The 25252-nt window shown below is 37.6% G+C and overlaps 1 protein-coding gene across 7 annotated transcripts in view; it reads left to right on the plus strand.

Moving 5' to 3' along the window:
• Window positions 1-25252, plus strand: part of RABGAP1L (RAB GTPase activating protein 1 like) — a 753436-nt gene that overhangs the window by 281578 nt on the left and 446606 nt on the right. The gene's annotated exons all lie outside the window — the stretch shown is intronic.

Here is a 25252-nt window from a genome sequence, read left to right on the forward strand (position 1 = left end):
AGCCCAGCAAATTGTCAGGTTTACATTAGTTTGATTTTAAATGGAAGCTCTCCAGAGGATCATTGGATCTTCCTGTTTTTTTCAGAACAGTGGACTGCAGAGTCTTAAGACCTCAAGAATTTCTTATAGAGATCATTTGAGTGTTAGGATATTGTCTCTACTTCTTGATATATTCAGTAACTTGCCTTTCCATAATAAGCATCTCTAATTATCAGACAACTCTATAAAAGGATGAGCTAATAGCTAATCACTGTAAACTCTTAAGTTCTGCCTCTTAATTCTCATCGCTTCTACATCACTAATTTCTCCTTTTCATTCTCAATCAAGATTCATTTTAGTTATTTTTAATTTTAATTTTTTTAAGTTTATTTACTTAGAGTAAGCTGGGGAGAGGCAGAGAGAGAGAGAGAGGGAGAGAGAGAATCCCAAGCAGGCCCCACACTGCCAGCACAGAGCCCATTGCAGGGTTCGATATCATGAACCATGAGATCCTGATCTGAGCTGATATCTAGGGTGCGACACTTAACTGACTGAGCCACCAGACACCCCTGTTTTTAATATTTTAAAGAAATATTACTCCTTGGGGTGCCTGGGTGGAAATATTACTCCTTGGAGTGCCTGGGTGGCTCAATTGGTTAAGCATCCAACTTCGGCTTTGCGGTTCATGGGTTCGAGCCCCAGGTTGGGCTCTGTGCTGACAGCTCAGAGCCTGGAGCCTGCAGCCTATTTCGGATTCTGTGTCTCCTTGTCTCTCTGCCCCTCCCCCACTTGCACTCTGTCTCTCTCAAAAAATAAATAAACATTAAAAAAAAGTATTACTCCTTAAGGAAATACAGGGAATATATAAAAGGACAAAAAAGAATAAATCACCCATAAGCCCATTACCCACATAGAATTAGATAGAATAACTCTTCATTTCTTTCCCTTCCATTTTCCCACTGTGCATTAGGACCTTTTCTATGTAAAGGATTTTTAAATGTAGTTATTTATTTATATCTTGAGCATTTTTCCACGTTATTGCATATTCCTTACGAACATCTTTATAAGTGAAACTTTGTATTTAGTATTATTTTCTTACAGTTTTTAAGAAAGCGAAATACTGAGCCAAACCGTGTGAAGGTGTTTTAAGATTATTTGCATATATTGCCAGTTGCTTTTCAAAGGGAACGAGCCAGTTTATCTTCACACCAATAACTATCAAACCAGGTTGTTTCGCTCCCAACTTGCCAGGAGCAGTTCTACATTAACAAGTAAATTAAGGTAATTAATTTTTCACTTTATTGCCTCCTAGCCCCATTAGAGGTTGCTTTGTTAATGTGGTGTTTTATGGTATTTTTCTTCCCCACTTTAAGAAAAAAGAAGGTAACTAGGACGGATCTGTTCAGCTGCATTTAAACCAAAGTGCCCAAAGTTTTTAATTTTAAAAATCTTTTAGCTCAGATCTTCTCTTTTTTTTTATTTTATATTTATTTATTTTTGAGAGACAGAGTGAGACAAAGTGAGAGTGGGGGAGGGGCAGAGAGAGAGGGAGACACAGGATTGGAAGCAGACTCAAGGCTCTGAGCTGTCAGCACAGAGCCCAACGCGGGGCTCGAACTCACAGACCGTGAGATCATGACCTGGGCCGAAGTTGGATGCTCAACTGACTGAGCCACCCAGGCGCCCCACATCTTCTCATTTGTAATAGCTTATCATTTACTTTGTGCTCCTGCTTTGTTAAGACCGTGTATTATTTTTAAAAACACTGAATTCTGTCAGTGCTGTTCTCCCATTGTTGGTGCTGTCCTCAGCATTTCCTGTTTGTGTGCTCTGTGTGCCACACGACCATTTATATACTGGAGTTTGAGAAAGATTTAGGACATGTTTTAAATTGTACTCTTCAGCCTCTGTTACAGAAATAATATCCTTGCTGGCCTCTCAAAGTAGGGGAGGATCTTTTTATAAGTGGAGACTTTCAAACCCTGCATCCTTGGAATGTATGTGGACATCAAGACCAGCTGTTGAGGGCTGAGAACCCCAGGCCTAGTTTTGATACTAAGGCTTTCCCTAACCTACAAAACCATGGGCATAATTCCCACTGTGGTGACTGGAGCTCTGGTAGACAATTGAGTGGTTTTACTACTTTGTAGAAGTCATACCTGGTATGAATGTCTAAGGAGCAGGGGACGCTTATAAGTCTGCACCTTTTCTCCTCGTTGTGGTTTTTTTGTTTGTTCGTTTTGATTTTTTGTTTTTGTGTGTGTGTGTGTGTGTTTTTGTTTTTTGTTTTTTGTTTTGTTTTTTTTAGAGCAAGACAGAAAGCATGTGCATACATGTGCATGTGGGGAAGAGGGAGAGGGAGAGAGAATCTCATGCAGGCTCCACACCCAGCACGAAGCCTAATGTGGGACCCAATCTCTTGACCTGGGGATCATGAACTGAGCCAAACTTGAGAGTCGGATGCTTAACTGACTGAACCACCTAGGTACCCTCTCATTGTGTCTTTTACATCTATTTCCTCAGAGTGTCTTATATATAGTGGCTATTTAATCATTTGTTGAGCTGAGTATAAAATGCTAATTGGTAAGTCATACATTTGTTGGGTGAAATTGTCCAGATTAACTGTATTTTTGGGTCTTTTCCCTTACCCCTTTCCCTGCCCAACTCAGTTGTGTATAGGTATCTACTCTAATTAAATTCTTCCTTCTAAAATCCACATTCAGTGGACTCGTAGGCTTTGAATACATATTTTAACAGAGGGCAAATGCGTTTTGGGGTAGCTTTGGATTTGGGATAATTTTTATTTTATTCAGCTGAAATGAATGTCTTTCTGACTTTTTCCCACCATGATTACCTAGAAAGAATTTAAAATTTCTATTTTGCCCAAGAACCTTGTGTATCCATTAATAGAGCCGTTGTTTCTTAGAAAAGCCTTATCTTACTCTTGATCCATTACTCCTAAAATATGGTTTTAAAGCTCATCACTAGTTTTTTCCCTGCGTGTGCTCTAATATATCCTTCTTTAAATGGTGCTCAGAGCTGAATAATGTTCTGTATGTGATATGACCATTAACAAAAGAGAATGGAGTTGTCATTCTTCCTTGGTTTATATAACATTTATTATATATTTATTGAGCTTCTATTCAGCATAGAAGTAAATTAGGTACCTTTGGTAGTTATATTTTATCACTTAACATATTGAGCTTATTTTCAATAAAGCCTAAGTTTTTTTTGCACCTGCTTAATTATTTGTTCCTTCTTCCTACATGTACAATAGTTTGTGGGTTTTGAAAACACAATTTTATCTTTATCTCCTTTAAATTTCATCTTGTTAGAGTTGGCTCAGTTGTTCCAGCCTTTTTAAAACTTCATTGTATCTTTCAGTGTATTTAAACTTTTACCATCTGCAAATGCAATGAATATTTTTATGTGTAAATCCAGATAACTACTTTTGAAGAATCAAACGATCTCAAACCATATTGGTTATGGGTCCCCCAAACCACCCCAGGTTTGGTGATTTGTTGAAGGGACTCATAAGATTTAGCATATGGTTGTACTCATGGCAAAGATTTATTATACCAAAAGAAAACAAAGCAAAACTAGTGAAGGGAATCAGACAGAAGCATTTAAAAGTCCTCTCCCAGTGAAGTCACACAGCACACACTTCATTCCTCCAATGAGTTGTGACATGTGCAAAGTATTGTGGACCATTGAAGCTCATTAGTGACTCAGTCCTCTAGGGTTTTACTGGAGGCTGGTCATGTAGGTACCCTCTGCCTTGCACCAACCAAAATTTCCAACTTCTGGAAGGAAGGCAGATATTTAGCATACACCATATTGTTTGTGTAACAGTCCAGACATGATAATTTAGGGAAAGTTTTATATCGTGGTGAGAAACTGTTTATCAGCCACATTCCCGGAAGCCATCCAAGAGCCAACCTTGCAAGGAGGCTGTTCCAAAGATAGTCTCAGCCCAGCTATGTTAACTCTTTTCTATACGTTATGTTATATTGAAATTTACTAGAATATGTGTAGTGTTAGTTTTTTAAGGTATTGGCGAGATACAGTATAAACCAGGGAGAGTTATTCAGTTCTTTCCATGCTCATAGAAATAGCTTTGAACATAGGCCTTTTTGATGAGATTAGACTTATTTTTATAGCAGTAGACCTATCATTTGAAAATACTTTACCACTTATGTTGATTTCTTCTAAACAACAGTTTCAGTTATATAATTTTGATAAGAGTATTTAACATTTGCCTCTCCTTTTCCTCCAGATTACTAATTGCAAACTATTTACTAATTTTAAGGTTCCAGAATTCCAAATGGCTAAATTACAAAGATGCTCTAGAACTTGTACAGCCTAGTTTTCTGCTAATTTTTGTATTTATTTTAACATTCTTTATGATTGTATAAGGTTGAGAAGAGAATAACAACAACAAATCACAATTTGGGAAAAAACCCTAAATCTTCATAATTCAAATATCATGAATTATAATATCCTGTTTAAGTTGATTCAGAAAGATACTGCTTATTTTAGAACACCAGGGCATTTATGGAAATTCAGAAACCTTTTTTCACTGTTGGATAAGAACTTGATTTGATGTAATACAAATAGATCTTTTGGACTTGTCTGAAGAAAATGTTTTCTTCTAAGCTTATGCTGTATATTGAGTTATACATATTTATTTAAGTTTATTATATTCATTTATTTTGAGAGAGAGACAGTGAGAAAGCGAGCGAGCATGTGAGCAGGGGAGGTACAGAGGGAGAGAGAGAGAATCCTAAGCAGGCTCCATGCTGTCAGTTCAGAGCCCAACATGGGGCTCAAAATCACGAACTTTAGATCATACCCTGAGCAAAAATCAAGAGTTGGACACTCAACAGACTGAGCCACCCACGTGCTCTGAATGATACATTTTTATAAGACCAAGAAAAAAGTGTATAAGTCCTTCTGCTTATCCATTTAACAAATGAGATATAATTTAATGTTTGATTATTTAATTTCACTTACTATAAGAAAATTTACTCTTTGTGTTCTGAAACTACATTGAAAATACAGAAAGATTTGGGGCGCCTGGGTGGCGCAGTCGGTTAAACGTCCGACTTCAGCCAGGTCACGATCTCACGGTCCGTGAGTTCGAGCCCCGCGTCAGGCTCTGGGCTGATGGCTCGGAGCCTGGAGCCTGTTTCCGATTCTGTGTCTCCCTCTCTCTCTGCCCCTCCCCCGTTCATGCTCTGTCTCTCTCTGTCCCAAAAATAAATAAAAAACGTTGAAAAAAAAAAATTTAAAAAAAAAAAAGAAAATACAGAAAGATTTTAATAAATGTATTTTAACATTAGGGATATATTTTGCAGGAGATTTTTAAGAATGCCTTTTGGTGGAGAGTTTAAAGATAAGATAAAATGAAAGATAATGACCTTTGGAGTTTTTATTTAAGTGCAGTTCTGCCCAAGGACAAATGAATGATTGGATGACATTTAAAAATGATCTTACAGAGATACAATTTTGTGATGCTCTCCCCGTCCCTAATTTATTGTACTCTTTGAATATTCCTACAGAAAACTCATCCATTCTCAAGGATTCAACTACCATCCTTTTAGTAATTATTCTGAAATGAAGCTCTCTAAATCTGGCTTGTACCTGTTCTTCAGTCAGATGTATCTGCCTTCTTCTTATTCTGGATTTCTCATAAAAATTGAAACCTGAAGAGTTACAAAGGGATTTCATTATTGCCAACTTAAACTGACCATCTTTTCTGTTTTGTTTTGCTTTCTTACTAATTTCACTGGTACCGGTATCTTCCTAGATTTCCAGTTTGTTGCTCTGTGTATTTAATAAATGTTCATTGAAAAAAGACTTTCAGGACTTTTTCTTCTCCTTCACTCCTCATGTGATTTGTAATCCAGTTTGTACTGATTCTTTTTTTACTGTCTTTTAAGATACATTTTTTCTTTTTCTTTTTTCTTTTTTTAAATTTACATCCAGGTTAGTTAGCATATAGTGCAACAATGATCTCAGGAGTAGATTCCTCAATGCTCCTTACCCATTTAGCCCATACCCCCTCCCACAACATCCCCCCTCTGTTTGTTCTCCATATTTAAGAATCTCTTATGTTTTGTCTCCCCCCCCCCCCCCCCGTTTTCATGTTATTTTTGTTTCTCTTCCCTTATGTTCATCTGTTTTGTATCTTAAACTCCTCATATGAATGAAGTCATATGATATTTGTCTTTCTCTGACTAATTTTGCTTAGCCCAGTACCCTCCAGTTCCATCCACATAGTTGCAAATGGCAAGATTTCATTCTTTTTGATTGCCAAGTAATACTCCATTGTATGTATATACCACATCTTCTTTATCCATTCATCCATTGATGGACATCTGGGCTGTTTCCATACTTTGGCTATTGTCGATAGTGCTGTTATTAACGTTGGGGTTAGCGTGCCCCTTTGAAACAGCACACGTGTCTCCCTTGGATAAATACCTAATAGTGCAATTGCTGGGTGCAACTATTTTTAGTTTTTTGAGGAACCTCCATACTGTTTTCCAGAGTTGCTGCAACCAGCTTGCATTCCCACCAGCAGTGCCAAAGAGACCCTCTTTCTCCGCATCCTCACCAACATCTGTTGTGCCTGACTTGTTACTGTTAACCATTCTGACAGGTGTGGGGTGGTATCTCATTGTGATTTTGATTTCTGTTTCCCTGATGATGAGTGATGTTGAGCATTTTTTTCACATGTTGGTTGGCCATCTGGATGTCTTCTTTGGAGAAGTGTCTATTCATGCCTTTGCCCATTTCTTCACTGGATTATTTGTTTTGTGGGTGTTGAGTTTGATAAGTTCTCTATAGATTTGGATACTAACCCTTTATCTGATATGTCATTTGCAAATATCTTCTCCCATTCCGTCATTTGCCTTATAGTTTTGCTGATTGTTTCCTTTGCTGTGCAGAAGCTTTTTATTTTGATGAGGTCCTAGTAGTTCATTTTTGCTTTTGTTTCCCTTGACTCCGGAGACGTGTTGAGTAAGAAGTTGCTGCAGCCGAGGTCAAAGAGGTTTTTGCTTGCTTTCTCCTCTAGGATTTTGATGGCTTCCTGTCTTACATTTAGGTCTTTCATCCATTTTGAGTTTATTTTTGTGTCTGGTGTGAGAAATGGTCCAGGTTCATTTTACTGCATGTCATTGCCCAGTTTTCCCAGCACCACTTGCTGAAGAGACTGTCTTTATTCCATTGGATATTCTTTCCTGCTTTGTCAAAGATTAGGTGGCCATATGTTTGTGGGTCCATATCTGGGGTCTCTATTCTGTTCCATTGATCTGAGTGTCTGTTCTTATGCCAGTATCATACTGTCTTGATGATTACAGCTTTGTAGTACAGCTTGAAGTCTGAGATTGTGATGCCTCCTGCTTTGGTTTTCTTTTTCAAGATTGCTTTGGCTGTTTGAGGGCTTTTCTAGTTCCATACAAATTTTAGGATTGTTTGTTCTAGCTCTGTGAAGAATGCTAGTGTTATTTTGATAGTCATTTTATTGAATATGTAGATTGCTTTGGGTAGTATTGACATTTTAACAATATTTGTTCTTCCTATCCAGGAGCTTGGAATCTTTTTCCATTTTTTTGTGTCTTCTTCAATTTCTTTCATAAGCTTTCTATAGTTTTCAGTGTATATATTTTTCATCTCTTTGGTTAGATTTATTCCTAGGTATTTTATGGTTTTTGGTGCAATTGTAAATGGAATTGATTCCCTGATATCTCTTTCCATTGCTTTATTGTTGGTATATAGGAATGCAACCGATTTCTTTGCATTTATTTTATATCCTGCAGCTTTGCTGAATTCACGAATCAATTCTAGCAGTTTTTTGGTGGAATCTTTTGGGTTTTCCATATAAAGTATCATGTCATCTGTGAAGAGTGAAAGTTTGACCTCTTCCTGGCCAATTTGGATGCCTTTTATTTCTTTGTGTTGTCTGATTGCAGAAGCTAAGACTTCTAATACTATGTTGAACAACAGTGGCAAGAGTGGACATCCCTGTCCTGTTCCTGACCTTAGCAGGAAAGCTCTCAGTTTTTCCCCATTGAGGATGATATTAGCGTTGGGTTGTTCATCTATGGCTTTTATGATCTCGAGGTATGCTCCTTCTATCCCTACTTTCTTGAGGGTTTTTATCAAGAAAGGATGCTGTATTTTGTCAAATGCTTTCTCTGCATCTATTGAGAGGATGCATCTTTTATTGATGTGGTGAATCACGTTAATTGTTTTGCAGATATTGAACCAGGCCTGCGTCCCATGTATAAATCCCGCTTCATCGTGGTGAATAATTTTTAATGTATTGTTGGATGTGGTTGGCTAATATCTTGTTGAGGATTTTTGCATCCATGTTCAGCATTGAAATTGGTCTATAGTTCTCCTTTTTAGTGGGGTCTCTATCTGGTTTTGGAATCAAGGCAATGCTGACTTCATAGAAAGGGTTTGGAAGTTTTCCTTCCATTTCTATTTTTTGGAACAGCTTCAAGAAAATAGGTGTTAACTCATCCTTAAATGTTTGGTAGAATTCCCCTGGAAAGCCATCTGGCCCTGGACTCTTGTTTTTTGGGAGATTTTTGATTACTAATTCGATTTCTTTACTGGTTTGGGTCTGTTCAAATTTTCTATTTCTTCCTGTTTCAGTTTTGGTAGTGTATATGTTTCTAGGAATTTGTTCATTTCTTCCAGATTGCCCACTTTATTGGCGTATAATTGCTCATAATATTCTCTTATTATTGTTTGTATTTCTTCTGTGTTGGTTGTGACCTCTTCTCTTTCATCCTTGATTTTAGTTATTTGGGTCATTTCCTTTTTCTTTTTAGTCAAACTGGCTGGTGGTTTACAATTTTCTTCATTCTTTCAAAGAACCAGCTTCTGGTTTCATTGATCTGTTCTGTGTTTTTTTTGTTTTTTGTTTTCCTGTTTTTGGTTTCAATAGCATTAATTTCTGCTCTGATCTTTATTATTTCTTGTCTTCTGCTGGTTTGGGGTTTTATTTTCTGTTCTTTTTCAGGCTCTTAAAGGTATAAGGTTAGGTTGTGTATCTGAGACCTTTCTTCCTTCCTTAGGCCTGAATGCTATATACTTTCCTCTTATTACTGCCTTTGTTGCATCCCAGAGGTTTTGGGCTGTGGTGTTATCATTTTAATTAGCTTCCATGTACTTTTTAATTTCCTCTTTAACTTCTTGGTCACCCTATTCATTCTTTAGAAGGATGTTCTTTAGTCTCCAAGTATTTGTTACCTTTCCACATTTTTCTTGTGGTTGATTTTGAGGTTCATAGTGTTGTGGTCTGAAGATATTCATGGTATGATCTTGATGTTTTTGTACTTGTTGAGGGCTGATTTGTATCCCGGTGTGTGGTCTATTCTGGAGGATGTTCTATGTGCACTGCAGAAGAATGTATATTCTGCCTTAGGATGAAATGTTCTGAATATATCTGTTAAGTCCATCTTGATCCAATGTGTCATTCAAAGCCATTGTTTCCTTGTTGATTTTCTGATTAGATGATCTATTACTGTACATGGGGTGTTGAAGTCCCCTACTATTATGGTATTATTATCAATGAGTTTCTTTATGTTTGTGATTATGATTTATATATTTGGGTGCTTTCACATTTGAAGCATAGATGTTTATAATTATTAGGTCTTGGTGGATAGACCCCTTGATCATGATACAATGCCCTTCTTCATCTCTTGTTACAGTCTTTATTTTGAAGTCTAGATTGTTTGGTATTAGTATGGCTACTCTGGCTTTCTTTTGCTAATTGTTAGGATGATAGATGGTTCTCCATCCCCTTACTTTCAATCTGAAGGTGTCTTTAGGTCTAAAGTGGGTCTCTTGTAAACAGCATATAGATGAATCTTATTTTCTTATCCATTCTGTTACCCTGTGTCTTTTGATTGGAGCATTTAGTCCATTGACATTGAGTGAGTACTGAAAGATATGATTTTATTGCCATTATTTTGCTTGTACAGTTGAAGTTTCTGGTTGTGTTCTCTACTCCTTTCTAATCTTTGTTGCTTTAGGTATTTATTTATTTGTTGTTTTTTTTTTTTTTTTCATCTTTTCTCCCCTCAGAAAGTCCCCCTTAAAATTTCTTGCAGGGCTGGTTTAGTGGTCACAAACTCCTTTAATTTTTGTTTGGCTGGGAAACTTTTGATCTCTCCTTCTATTTTAAATGACAGCCTTTCTGGATAAAGAATTCTTGGCTGCATATTTTTCCAATTCAGTACATTGAATATATCCTGCCACTCCTTTCTGGCCTGCCAAGTTTCTGTGGATAGGTCTGCTGCAAACCTGATCTGTCTTCCCTTGTAGGTTAAGGAATTTTTTTTTCCTTGCTGTTTTCATGATTCTTTCCTTGCCTGAGTATTTTGTGAATTTGACTATGATATGCCTTGTTGATGGTTGGCTTTTGTTGAATATAATTGGAGTCCTCTGTGCTTCCTGGATTTTTATGTCTGTGTCTTTCCCCAGGTTAGGAAAGTTTTCCACTGTGATTTGCTCACATAACTCTTCTACCCCTTTTTCTCTCTCTTCATCTTCTGAGACCACTATGATTCTGATGTTGTTACTGTTTAATGAGTCACTGATTTCTCTAATTCCTTTTTTTTAAATTTCTCTAATTCTTAAATCATGCTCTTTTGCCTTAGTCTTTTTCTTTTTTTCCGCTTCATTATTCTCCATAATTTTGTCCTCTGTATTGTGGTTCTCTGCTCTGCCTAATCTATCCTTGCCGCCATGGCATCTCTTCAAGATTGCAGCTCAGTTGTAGCATTTTTTTATGTCATCCTGACTGCTTTAACTTCTTTTATCTCTGCAGAAAAGGGTTCTAATGTATTTTTGACTCCAGGTAGTATTCTTATTACCATGATTCTAAATTCTGGTTCAGACATCTTGCTTATATCTTTGTTGGTTAAGTCCTCTGACTGTCGTTTCTTCCTGTTTTTGGGGGGGGGGGGGGTGAATTCCTTCGTTTTGTCATTTTGAAGGGAGAAAAGGAATTAATGAAGTAAAAAAAATTAAAAAATTAAAAACAACACACACAATCAAATAAATGATGCTAGATCCTAAGTGTGTTTTGCTCTGGGTGTTGAAAGAGGCTTGATTAGAGAAAAAAAGGGAAAGGAAAAAAAGAAATTGTTTGAAAATTTTAAAAAGTGAATACACTGAAATAGAATAAAATGAAATGATGGAAGTAAAATAGAATTTGAAAAAATTTACACAAAAGTAAAAAATCTAGTAGAAAAAAAATTAAAAATATTAAAAAAAATTTTTTTTAACGTTTATTTATTTTTGAGACAGAGAGAGAGCATGAGCGGGGGAGGAGCAAAGAGAGAGGGAGACACAGAATCTGAAGCAGGCTCCAGGCTCTGAGCCATCAACCCAGAGCCTGAGCGGGGCTCGAACTCATGGACCGCGAGATCATGACCTGAGTTTAAGTCGGATGCTTAACCGACTGAGTCACCCAGGTGCCCCTAAAGAAAAATATTTTTAATAAAAATTGAAAATAAAAATAAATTTTTTCTTTCTGTATTCAAGAAAAAGAAAAATGAAAAAGAAAAAAAAAAGAAAGTTGAATAGATGGACCAACAAACAGACTGAAATATTATCGAAGTTATTTTGTTTTCCCCTAGAAGTCAAACTTTGGAGCGCTTTATAGTCTGTGAACTAAGCAGGTGAAGAGACTTTGGTGTTCTTTAAGCGCAAGGTTGGCCCAGTTGCGCAGGGCTTAGTGTAATGCCGCTGTTCTCCACTAGATGGCGCTGCTTAGTTTACTGGGGTGGATTGTTGTGGTATTTGTAAGTGTGTATGTGCATGCGCAGGATGGGTGGAAATGGCGACACCCAGCTACCCATTCTCTAGTATTGGAACTTTGTTCTCCCCGATCTGCAATCACGCACCTATCCTTTGTCTCCAGCTTCTGTTCATTCCCCGCTTTCATGCTGTCTGTGACCAAGCTGTCAGGTTGCCAGGTGGCACCTCCCTCCTGAATTTTATCTCAGATGTGTCTGTGTTTCCAAACCCCTCACTTCTGAGGGACTGTGGCTTTGACCTGCTCACACCTTATGGAGGAGGGTGTCATCGAGCATTGGCTGGGTGCTGGCTGCACCCAGGAACGTTCATAGGGCTGTGCTGCTGCCAATGCCCAGAGACCGCAGCTGGGTCCCAGCCCGCCCCAGAAAAAGTTCATGTGATCCTGTAGCAGCATTTCAGGGATTATGGTAAATCACAACACCCATATGGTACCAGGCTTCACCCTTAACATCCTTGTTCCAACACCAGTGAATGTGGTTGTTCTAGGATCTCCTGGGACTTTGCCTGCACAGACTCTATCAAATGTCCTCCCAGCAGGGGTACCGCCTCTCTCTGTCTGGCCTGGGGACCCCTCCGACCTTGCTCTCCACTCTTTGGGATTCGCCCTTCCCACCAGAGCACCACCACATATCAAGCCACAGAGTTTCAGACTCTGTACTCCAGAGTACAAAGACCTTTAGAGAGTCTTAATGGAATTTAAACCCTCTCCTTCCTTTCTCCATTTTTTGTTCAGTCCCTGCAGCTGTTTCCACTTTTCTACTTTCTCTCCAGCTGATTTGGGTGGGGTGGGGTGAGGTGGTGATTTTCCTGTACTCTCCCTGTGCCCCTCCCCCCCCCCCATCTCCATCTTCTCTCTGCAAGCAAAAACAGCTCCCTGCCTTCCGTGGTTTCTCTCTCCCCCAGTTCACCTCTCTGTGCTGCATGCCTGCTTAGTTCTATGGTTCAGGTTGTGCAGATTGTTGTGTTAATCATCAAGTAAGTTTTCCAGCTGTGCAGGATGGTTTAGTGTTGATCTGACTGTATTTCACGGACAAGAGATGAAAAAAAACTTCCACGTGTTCTGCCCTCTTGGTCCCTCCAAGATACATTTTCTAAGTAACCACTTTCATCTCTTCCTTTTCTTTCAATCATGTATAGTTTTATTATATTCTTAATGTACTTTGAGTTATAGGAACTTTAAGTTAACTGATAATTTATGGACTCAGACTCTGAGAGTCCTTTCATAACTAGTAAGGTTGCCTCTTCAGTTTTTCCCCTTTGACTTAGAAGATGCTTCCTAATTGTGAATCCAACTCTTCTTTCTTTCTTTTTTATTGTTTGTTTATTTAATTTTTGGGGGTGGGGAGAAAGAGTGCGCACACATGTGAGCTGGGGAGAGACAGAGAGAGAGAATCCCAAGCAGCCACTGCACTGCCAGTGCAGAGCCCAAAGCAGGGCTCAATCCCATGAACCTCGAGATCATAACCTGCACAGAGATCAAGAGTCAGACGATTAACCAACTAGGCCAACCAGGCACCCCCAATCAACTCTTCTTTCTTGAAATGTCCACCATTTTGATTCTTTGTCATCTGTTTAGAGAAAAACAGCAATAAATCCTTTCCCTTTGTGACATGACTCTTCTGGTATATAAAAATTGCTTTTGTATCTTCCTTCTCTTCCCAAATTAAGCATCTTTATTTCTCCACGCTTTGCTCATTGAGTTTATTTAGCAGATATTTATTGAGCACCTCTTGGGCAGAAGTCACTGTTTGAAATACTTGGAGTTTGGTGGTAAACATCAGTGATTAACTCTCTTTTTTTATAGGGCTTATGTCCAAATAGAAGTAAGCAAAAAGCATTTCAAATGAAGACCCTGACAAGTAAAAAATAGTTTTGGATTTTGATAAATGCCGTGAAGAAAATTAAACAGGATTATAGGATAGAGAGGGTGGGGATGCGACAAGGCTACTTCTCCATTTACTTTGGTTTCCAAACGTCACATCATCATGGTTGCTCCTCTACAACAAGATGCATGGGCTTTGGCACTTTTCAAATCCCTTTAACGGTGGACTTCTGACCTGTTCATGTTTTCTAAGTACATAGGAAGGTAGAGGCTTCCTAATTATAGGTGAGATGGGGCTATTCAGACTATGGTATCAGTAAGCCCACTGTTAAAAAGGAAGGTACAAAAATTTACACCTTTAGGGTAGTTGTTGGACTTAGACATAGTATTCTGACTTAGTGTGTTCTTTCATGGTACAGTGAGACTAGTAGTGGCCATATCTAGACAATGTGTTTCCATTAGTGCAGTCTCAGATATGCTTAACTGTTTGACCAGCAGTGTTACCCAAGCCTTGTAGTGAACTTTTTCAAGTCTGTTGTGTCTGAACTGTTTTTCAACCAGATCTTTTCTCTTTTGAACCTGAAAAATCAATTTCTTGAACCTTATTGCAGGGTTTTACTGTCATCCCTATAAAATTTAATCTCACTAGCCCTTCCTTCTAGTTTTATGTGATCTTTTTGAATCTCGTTTTTTGAAAAGCTTACTCTTTCTGTTGCCTTCCAAGTCAGCAATAATGATATAAACAGAAGAGTACCAAGAACAGAACCTAGCAAAATGGTCCTTCAGATGGATTTTGCTTTATTTGATTAGCACGTTTTGAGTATGACTATGTATCTGCCTGTAGCTCTACCTAATATCTGGTTCCCATTTTATCTAGTGATAATATCTAGTTTTGTTTTCTCTTCTCTTATTTTCAATTATTTCTTGAGATGTTTCCTTAAGAAAATGAAGCATAGTTGTTCAGCATATATTCCAGAGTCAAACTGATTTGGATTTTAATTTTTTCTTCTGTCTCTTGTTATCTGTGTAATACTGGATATGTTACCTAACCTCTTTGACTCTTGGTTTCCTAATAATTGTATCTGTTTCATGGAGCTATATGGGATAGTGGATATAAATCACCTGTCATAGTGCCTGGCATAGAGAAGATCCCAGTAAATATTAGCAACACTGGCTGGAGTCATTTTTGTCAGCCCTGAAGAAATTAAGTATCCTATCTCTGGCTTTTCTGATCTAAAACCCTTTAAGTGCATGTGCACTTAAACAAATATATACATAGCTAGATCTTTACCATATCTTCTTCGGGACACGCACAGTGAAACATGTTTGTTGTAAGTCTTATAAGCCACTTGCCTAGAGTTTTACTACATAAAGCATCAAACTTACCATTTCTGAAATTCATATTTTCTTAGAAATCTTAAACTTTGTCTTCTGTCTAGTCATTTATTCTCTTTTTGATGGTCCACAGTTTCTCAAGAATTAGATATTAATAATGATCTTTTAATAGCCCCCTTGGTTTATCATTGTCTAAGCCTAATAAAAAATGAGACCTGGGCATGGGATGCTGCAAGTATGGCCTGGGTCATTCACTTAGCCAGGCTTCTTAGGTCTCTGGTAGCACAGAGAATGAAATTGTCTGGAGTGAAGAGAAAGAACTTAACACAGGTACTGTATAGTAAGTACCATGAAAATGTCTTCATATTTATCTCTTTTTAGCAACTTCATTTCACAGCTGAGGTAATTGAGCGCCAGATTCAAATACTGGGGTGCCTGGGTGGCTCAGTCGGTTAGGATCCAACTCTTGATCTCAGCTCAGGTCTCAATCTTAGGGTTGTGAGTTCAAACCCCATGTTGGGCTCCACACCGGGCATGAAGCCTACTTTAAAAAAAAATTCAAATATCCATGTCATCTCACATGCATTAAGTGATGGTATGTGTAGAATTTGAATCTAGTTTTGTCTGATAGCAAAACCATGTCCTTTCTACTCCATTGTATGCTACTTCTCCATTCCCCTACTATTTGGCAGATAATGTTATACTGACATATATATCAAACTGATTCTTTTCTTTCACTGGGCATCTATCCCTGGGAAACTAATGAAGGATTGCTTTAGAAGAGATTTTCAAAGTCAGAGAATTGATAAGGATCATGATGAAAATTGGCACATTTCCCCTTGATAGGAAAATGTGACCATTTCAGCAGTATTATAAAACCATGGAATCTTAGGGTTTGAAGAGACCTTTTTGGTCCTGAGTTCTGGTTTAACAGTCATATATGTGGGATACATTGTAAGATTATTTTAATATTGCTGTATCTGAAATACTTTGCGATTTAAGATCAGTTTTTGCCTTTCTTTATTATACTTCTCTGTAATACATTGTTGTTTTAAAAGTTTCTTTGTGTTTCTCTAATAGTTAAACAAACCTGATATATGTGAATAAGGATAAGTGAATAGAACTTTCAGAATCCTTTTTCTGTGTGTGAGAGATACTATGAAAGGTATCTCTTTAATTATCATGGAGGGATACTAATGACTTATGCTAAAATTCTGGAAGAGAGTTTTACATGAAAAAAAGTGCAGGTAGGCTGATTTTATGTTAAATAAGTCTCTGTGTGTGAGGTTTATCAAAGCTCCTAATAATAGTTCATGTTTCTTTCAGCCATATTTACAGAAAAATTACTTTAGGATATTAAAGTGCAAATAGAAATCATCTTTAGTGTCTAATATTCTTATTTCATAATTTTCCAGCTTTATTGAGGTGTAGTTGACAAAATTGCATATATTAAAAGTGTGCTTTTTTTTAAAGATAAGAATTCACCCTACTCACTCTTGTTTAGTGATGGATTCATTTTCAACACTGATTTTGTAATCTTGCAGTGTTAATAGCATAAAATATGGTGATTATCTAATTCTATCTAGTTTACACAAATTTTATTGAAGTAAAATTTTTAAAGTTCCATATTATGGAGTAGACAGATATTTTTGTGTAAATATCATGAATTTCAAGTAGTGGTTAGTTCTTTAGGCTAATATTGGACATTATTACCCTAAAGAATCTAAAGACAAAATTTAAGAAGAGAAAAAAGAATAGACATTGACGTATATATGGTAAAACCATTTCAATAGAACCGTAAGTTTCATGGGGGCAGAGACTTTGGTTCACCACTGTATTCCTGTCTTCCGAAGTAGTATGCCATACCTGGTAGGTGTTCAATTGAGTATTTGTAGTAAACACTGACTATCTTGACTTTACAGATTAACGAAGTGTTTTACTCAAAAGCTACAAACAGAGCATACTTACTTGGGGTCACTGTACCAAACAAATGCTTGTGTGTGTTTATGTTTATTTCTTTTTATCTGAAATAAGAAAAATACAGCTGTGACTATGCAACAGCTTTCCATAAATTGCTGAATGTCAGGTAAATGGTGCTCTGATTTATTGTCCTAGATAATAGGCTCAAATCTTTGTGTGTTATATAGTTGTATAGGGAAGTGTTGGTGATGAAGGATAGTGTTTTGGTTACCAAGTATGAGAAAGTTTCATATTGTTGCCTGTACCTTTCTAGCAAAGATATCTTTACTACTTTCTAGTAAATCAGATCTTTTCTCTGCAGTGAATTAATTTTTCTAAGTCACTAATCCAGCATTTCTAAGAAGTATAGTCTGGACAGTTTGCATCATACTCACTGGCAGTACTTATTAGAATTGAGGAGTCCCAGAAACTATCTTAGACTCACTAAATAAGAATAACTGGGATGTCAGTCTCTGGAACTCAAGTTTTTGACAAGCTCTACATGTAATTTCTCTCTGCACTCAGAGGATTGAGAATCATTGCATTAAATTTTGCCAGAAGTGTCTCTGCCTTGGGGAGAGGCAGGATCTTGGAGGCTCTGGAGAAGGAATCTCTCACTAGAAGTTCTCTGCTCCACTTACGTCCCAAATGAACCAGTTTTAAGACGCTGATTGTGTCAGTGTGAGTCACAGCCAAACATTAACCATACTGTTAGATTATAACTCTCTTATATGATCAAGTCCTGTCTATAGACATGGCCCACCTTCATTTTCTCACCAATTGCACTGGACTACTGCCACCTTTGGCAGGTATTTACCTAAATGTCCTGGCTCAGCGTCACCCCATCTCACAGAGTTGGTACCATTTCCTGTTTTGATCCCCCTTCTTCTCACCTCTATATTATCAAATATAAAAGGATTCTGAATTTCACAGCTTAAGAGAGGCACTCTTTTGGGGGTGCCTGGGTGGCTCAGTCGGTTGAGCATCAGACTCTTGATTTCAGCGCCAGTTGTGGTCTCACGGTCTTGGGATCGAGCCCCTCATCGGGCTGTGGAGTCTGCTTAAGATTCTCTCTCTCCCTCTCCCCCACTTGTGCATATGTGTGAATGCTCTTTCTTTCTCTCAAAAAAAAACCAAAAAAGGCACTCTTTCTAATGCATCAAAGTTAAGTTAAAAACATAAATTTACATGTGTACAGTCTGTTTAACCTTATTTGTATCAGCAATGTAAATGGTAATGCTGCCTTTTATATACAAAGATGGTGATACTGAATTGATTTTCCAGAAGTAATAATGAATTTTTAGTTTTATATCCATGTTGTAATGCCTGGCCCTCCTTGGATTCAGGGGCATTCCAAAATGCAGCATTTAGAGGACAGAACGCACTAATTAACATACATAGATTAAATCCATGACTTCATTGGCATTGTGCTCTTGCCAAGTTAGTCTCAAAAGTTGGATTTTGGCTGTACATTTGTCTCATTTCCTAGTTAAGAGGGCTGACTGTGTATTAAGCTTTTTTGTATCCCCTAAACTAATTAGTATAGTGGCTTAAACTTAGCAGATATTTAGAAAAAAAAACCCCTGATGTATTGATACTGATGCAATATAAGGGCATTTCAGCCACTTTGCATGGATTTCTTTGGGAAGGATCTACTAGGATTTTAAATTTCTATTCTTGTTTTATGTAGTTGTTTTTGTGTTTAAATTCAGTCATATTTAGCACTTCCCTATCTTCTTGCTGAAGCTTGTTTTTAATCAAATGTGATTATTGCATTAAGGATATATTAGTTTTCTTAGAGAATTAATATTCTTTCTAGTTACATTAAAAATTTTATTGTAAGCTTATGATATGACTTGGACTGGAGACAAAGGGTAATATTAAGACAACATTCACTGTCTCTAGTGGGGAAGGAAGGTACAAATATTCAGCTTGCTTTCAAATACCCACTATACCTATTAGGGAGTAATTTATTTAAGAAGGTGATAATTTCTTTATTAGAAATGTTGATAAATTAGACAAAATCGTAGAAAAGTGAGTATTTATTAGAATTTAATACTGGGCTATTGTATTTTTTAAAGGACTTAAACATATCTGAATCAGAAGTAGGTGCTCACAGGGGCTCCCGGGTAGCTCAGTTGTTTAAGCGTCTGATTCTTGATTTCAGCTTAGGTCATGATCTTGCAGTTTGTGAGTTAGAGCTCCTTGTTAGGCTCTATGCTCACTGCATGGATCCTGCTTGGGATTCTCTCTCACCTTCTCTCTGCCCCTCCCCTACTCATGCTCTCTCTCTCTCAAAATAAATAGATAAAATTTTTTAAAAAAATGAAAAAAAAGAACTAGGTGCTGACATAAATAGCTCTGATTTATTGACCTCTAAAGCAAATCCCATTCAGGTGTTAGGTATTGTGGTTACCAGGTTAAAGTACCTGTTCTGTACATCATAGGTGTTGGAGAATCCTCCTTGGTGGACTCTGAGCCATGGAGATTCATAATGATTACAGTCTCCTAGGAAACTTAATCTGGCTGCAGATTGCAGAATTTATTTCAGGAGACAGAGACCAGATAAGACTATTTTGGTCTGAGTGTTTGTGGCCCACCACCTACCCCCACTCCCCCCAAGTCATATGTTGGATTTCTAACACTCAGTGTGACTAAATTTAGAGATAGTCTTGTGAGGCAGTAATAAAGGTTAAATGAGGTCATAAGGGTGGTACCCTAATATGGTAGGGCTGATAACCCTTATAAGAAGAGGAAGAGATACCAGAGTGTTTCTCTCTCTCTCTCATGTGAGGACTCAGCAAGATGGCAGCCATCTGCAAGCCAGGAAGAGAGCTCTCAGCAGGAACTGAATTGGCCAGCCGCTTGATCTTGGACTTCCCAGCCTCCAGAACCATGAGAAATAAATTGTTTTTTTGTTTAACCCACCAGTCTATAGTAATTTGTTATGGCAATCAGAGCAGACTGAGAGTCCATTGACATAATCTGAGCTTGAGGTGGTAAGGGGAGTGGTAACCAGGAAGAAATCAGAGAGATGGGTATGGTAGAAATGGAAAGAAAGTGACAATATTAAAAAAAAAAAAAAGGCCTAGAGGATCTACTTAGTGGCTGACAATATATAGGGGGCAAAGGATGAAGTAGAGATTTTTGATAGGTCTTAAAATAGAATATTTATCGACTTTTCTCAAAGTGGGGAAAAGTGTTTTAGGAGTAATTGTGTTGAGTTCCCAAGACCATTGCAATTTTGGTGATTTGCTTAAAAGACTCACAGGACTTAACATATAGTCCTATTCATGGCTGTGATTTATTATAGTAAAAGGGACACAAGGCACAATTAGCAAAGGGAAAAAGGCACGGGGGCAAAGTCTGGAGGAATCCAGGCACCAGCTTCCAAGAGTCCTCTCCCAGTTGAGTTGTGCAAGACAGGCTTTATTCCTCTAGCATCAAGTTGTGAAAACATACGTAAAATGTCGTCTACTGGAGAAGCTGTCCTGAGCTTTGAAGTCCAGGGTTTTTATCAAGAGTTAGTCACGGAGATACCCTTTGGTTAGCATGTCCCAAAATTGAAGACTCTAAGAAGAGGGGGGTAGGTGTTCAACATAAACTGCATTGTTTGTGCACAGAGTTTAGGCACAGTAAACTACACTTACCAGTTAGGGCATAGTGGGTACCCTCCCAAAATTGAAGTTCCCAAATGCCAGCAAATGGCCAGCCTTGTAAGCAGGCCTTTCTAAGGATAGCAGTCTCTGGCCTGCTATGTTAACTCTTTAATGCACAGGAGTATTTTAAACTAGAAAGAGAAAATGACAAATATGTAACTCTTTCTTTTTAACATTTTTTTTAAGTTTACTTGTTTATTGTGGAAGCAGGGACAGGGAGTGAGAGGGAGAGAGAGAGAATCCCAAGCAGGCTCTGCACTGTCATTACGGAGCTCGACACAGGGCTCAGTCTCATGAACAATGATATCGTGACCTGAGCTGCAGTCAAAAGTAGGGCACTTAACCGACTGAGCACCCAGGCGCCCCTGTCACTCTCTGTTTGTTAGCAAAGTTTATTCATCACAAATTTAAATTCTAATTATTATCTTCAGTTGGGAACACACAAGGATACTTTTGAAAAGTGTTAGGAAGAGAAAACAAAAAAATTTTTTTCATGCTTATTTATTGTTGAGAGAGAAAGAGACAGAGACAGACAGAGTATGAGTGGTGGTGGTTGGGGGTGGGAGAGGGTGGAGAAGGAGGGGAGACAGAATCTGAAGCAGGCTCCAGGCTCTGAGCTGTCAGCACAGAGCCCGACGCGGGGCTCGAACTCACAAACCGCGAGACCATGGCCTGAGCTGAAGTCGAAGTCTGATGCTTAACTGACTGAGCCACCCTGGTGCCCCCCAGAATACGGTGAAAAGTTGCCACAACTTTAAGGTCAAACCATGGACCAGCATTTTAGATTATAGTCTCTTGTATAGCAAGAATAACTTTACGACACCTTTAGTAATAAATACCTAGACAACTCAAAGAGGCATGGCCACTTCATAATAAATATTGGGTTGAAGAACTGTTCCACATTATGTTACTAAATGTCTATGATCTTTATATTTCCATTAGATTTTTTTCTTATCAATTTGCAAAGGGTTTATTGTATAGTCGGACAATTAGCCCTTTTTCATGTAAGATATATTATTACCTTCCTTGCTTACCCCTGGCCAGAATGTTATTAAGATAAAGCATTTAAAATTTTTCTTCAGTCTCTACAAGGATTCTGTATCTTACCATGAGATTGAGTTTTTGCTTGGTTGCTAAAAAATAGGCATGACTAAAATGTGAACATGTTGAAAATCAAATGGGCTGTGTTAATTTAATTTCCAAGGGAGCTATTTGAGCAGTTCAGCATTTGTGAAAATCTACACTCTATTTAAATGGACTTTTAACTTTCTTCATATGAAATGAGCCATGAGCTAGCCCATTAGGTGATTTTGAAAAATTCAGCATCGAGAACAATGTTATCCAGGACCATTTCCAGAATAATATTTAGTTGAACTGAAAATGCAGATTGATATTTTTTGCCTTCTGTGACATTAATTTGTCTTAAATGTTTGTCCTGTGTCTTGTGTTTAGTTGTTGATGTTAAACTGAAAACCCAGAAAGATCCATCCCAGGTGAGTGATGAAAATGTTGTAAGTCTAATTAGGAAGTATGACAGGGAAAGAAAAAATGTGATAGTTGCATGGAAGAGCATTTGGCCTGATTTCTGATTTTTTATTAAGTCCAGGAGAGTACCCTTCATGTTGTTTGTTTCACTCTATGAAAACTTTTCAATAATTTTTTGTGATTTTCAAAATAGTGCTGAGAACTGAACTCCCTGCAATAGAAAGGATAATATTAGAAAATTTACTGCCTCCAAAAAATCGAGTACAGTAAACAAAGTTGGTCAGTCATGTCTCCTTGTTGTATTTTCCAATTACACAATTCCCTCTATTATCTACCAGTCTCCAAATTGTGTTTCCTAACCATAACAGGGGTAAAATCATAGTATAGAGGTATTCAAATGGTATTTTTCTGATTGCTTCCTATCAGCGTTCTCCCCCTTGCTTGTATACTCAAGAACTAGTTGGTACTATCTACCTTTCTTTAACTCCTGCCTTGGCTGTCATGCTTTTGCAGCCACAGCACTTTGGTGGTGTTCACCTCTGCCTCCATAGGTTGCTGCTCTTTGATGTTTGTGCCGAGAACACTTCTCTTGACAACACAGGACCTCTGTGAACTGGCTAGTGTGCAGAATTCTTCCTATGGCAGGTGTGTGTTGCTTTCTCTGGAGTGCTGCAGAAGCATGCTGCATTCTGTAGTATCTTAGTAAAAATCTAGCTCTTCCCACCCCCAAAAATGGATTTGTTAGAATGCACTACATAGATCTCAAATTTCTCCTGTCTTCTATTCCAAGTCCAAGAGATTTAAGCGACATCTTGTTCTCTTGTTTTGGTGTGGCATCTGCTTTCCAGAGCTGTGAGGCAATTCCCAGTTAGAACTAGGAGGTAGAAACAGCATAAGCTCAAGGGCATCCAGAGGACAAGATGCCATGTCAGTGTTTTCCCTTCCTCTAGCGTTTGTGGCCTTCTTTTTCCTTGGGATGATCTCTTACTTCAGAGATGCCTTAGCAGTTAATAGAGTTTCCTGGCAGCCTAGACATGCCTTGATGTAAGCAGAATTTGGCGTATATAATTACACGATGATAGAATTTTTAAATTTTCAAACATTCTTTTAAAACCACCAATCCTCCTTTACACACACACAGACACACACACACACACACACACACACACACACAACACGTACTGGCTGAGGTGCTCTAACTGAAGCAGGCTACAGAGTCCTGCAGTCATTCATCCCCTCCCTCCCCAGGCTCCTGCATAGAATGTGACAGGTTTTCGGAGATGACTGATCTCTTAACTCACTTGTTTTATAGAAGAGAAAAAGAACGCCCATAGAATCCAAATCCATCATTTCTCAAAGGGTCTTACCAAACTTTTTCTAGACATTCTTGCTCATTTTCTTCTTTCTGAAGCATGATGGAATTAACTGTTAATATGGCATTTTGTGTACACAGATCATGTAATGCTTATCTTTTTGTTTTATACCTAAATGTTTGTGCTGTCCCTTTGTAGTCTGTAACCTCAGAGTCCATTTTTTAAAATTAATTTTTGATCTTCAGTGCCTATGGTAATCTTATCATAGATTAGTATGATAGTTAATTATCATACTTGGTAGTTAATACATGTTATGTTAAAATGAATATATTTATTTAATACTTTTCTTGGAAGTTGCGTATTAGTTGGTTGTCCTGTTAGTTTATGTGAGCTAGTTCTATTTCTTCAAGTAGATGGCTGCTCTTTTAAAACCTTCTTTATCTACCCCTTACCATAAATCCCAGCATAATAGAAGCACATTGATTAACCAAAGAGAATCCCATAGAAAATGTTAAGATAAGGTTGTTTTTACTCCTTTCTTAGTACCTCTTAAAATCCTCCTGACATGACAGGTAACATTAAGAGTGCTTCTTATTTCATGAGGCTGGTGGATAGAGAGGCTGAAATAACATGAATTTGTATTTGGGGTCTACTGTTTGTTAGCTTTTGACCATGTTACTTAACCTCTCTAACCACTAGTTGCATCATCTTTAAGACAGGAAAATAATGTCTATCATATTGTGATAAGTGAAGGAAATTACACATGAAGTGTTTAGGAGTACAACATGTGTAATAATTGATACGCGATGAACCTGCTAGTCCACTGGTGTTTCAACTTTAATGTGGGTACAAATCACCTGGGGATCTTGTTAAATTGTAGGTTCAGATTTATTAGGTTTGAGATGATGCCAGAGATTCTTCATTTCTGATAAACTCTTAGGTGATCCTGATGCTCTGATCTAGAGACCACACTTGACCTAGCAAGGTGCTACATTATTCAGGATTCCCACTGTGCATTTTTTTCTTTTTCCATATGTTGAATGATTGATTGGATTGTCTTTCACAATGACTGTATATCTTGTTAGACATTGTGATTGTGTCTTTAAGGTAGTTAACAATAGTATCTTGGGACTTATACTTGCTTTGAACACCTCTTCTTGTTAAAATGCCAAGGGCATGATATATTTTATTGAAAGCTTGCACTGCTGAGTATCAAACATTTGAGGGCAAACAGCTAAGGTACAAATGATGATCCTGTCTACTTTTGGAGGTTTTGAATTCAAAAGGATACCAAGCAAGGCCTTCTGGCACATTAAGACAGATAAAGTTTTTAGCCATTTTCTACTTGCTCTGTATGAATTATCTACAGGTCAAGAAATTATAAGTGTAAACCTAAATATCCCATGTAAAATGAATTTTGTAAATCTTCCTAAATTGAAACAGAAAGAGCACTAGGTTGGGAGATAAGAATTCTGGTTTTGACTCCAGCAAAGATTAGCAGGGTGATCTTGGAAAGCCCAGCGTTAATTCTAATTTTTTCATGCATTTGTGTTAGTTTATACAATGAACTTTTAAACAAAGCTCAGTTTCCTATGTAAGAATAGATCTCACCTATAACAATAGTCTAATCCTCAGTATTCTGAGTTTACGTTTCAAACTTTTAAGTACTCAATTAGTTGATTATGCCTATGTTATATTTTAATTATATTCATCTTGTTAATAAGACTTTAATGATACATTTTGGGTCAATTTACTGACTCATTGAATATTTCAGATATTTCATCAAAATTTGAATATGTTTTTATAAAAATGCAAATTAAAGCAAATGTAAAAATTCTTTGAACTATAATTATTTT

Source organism: Panthera onca, chromosome F1 (genome assembly GCF_046562875.1).
Source record: "Panthera onca isolate mPanOnc1 chromosome F1, mPanOnc1 haplotype 2, whole genome shotgun sequence".
Classification (NCBI taxonomy): Eukaryota; Metazoa; Chordata; class Mammalia; order Carnivora; family Felidae; genus Panthera; species Panthera onca.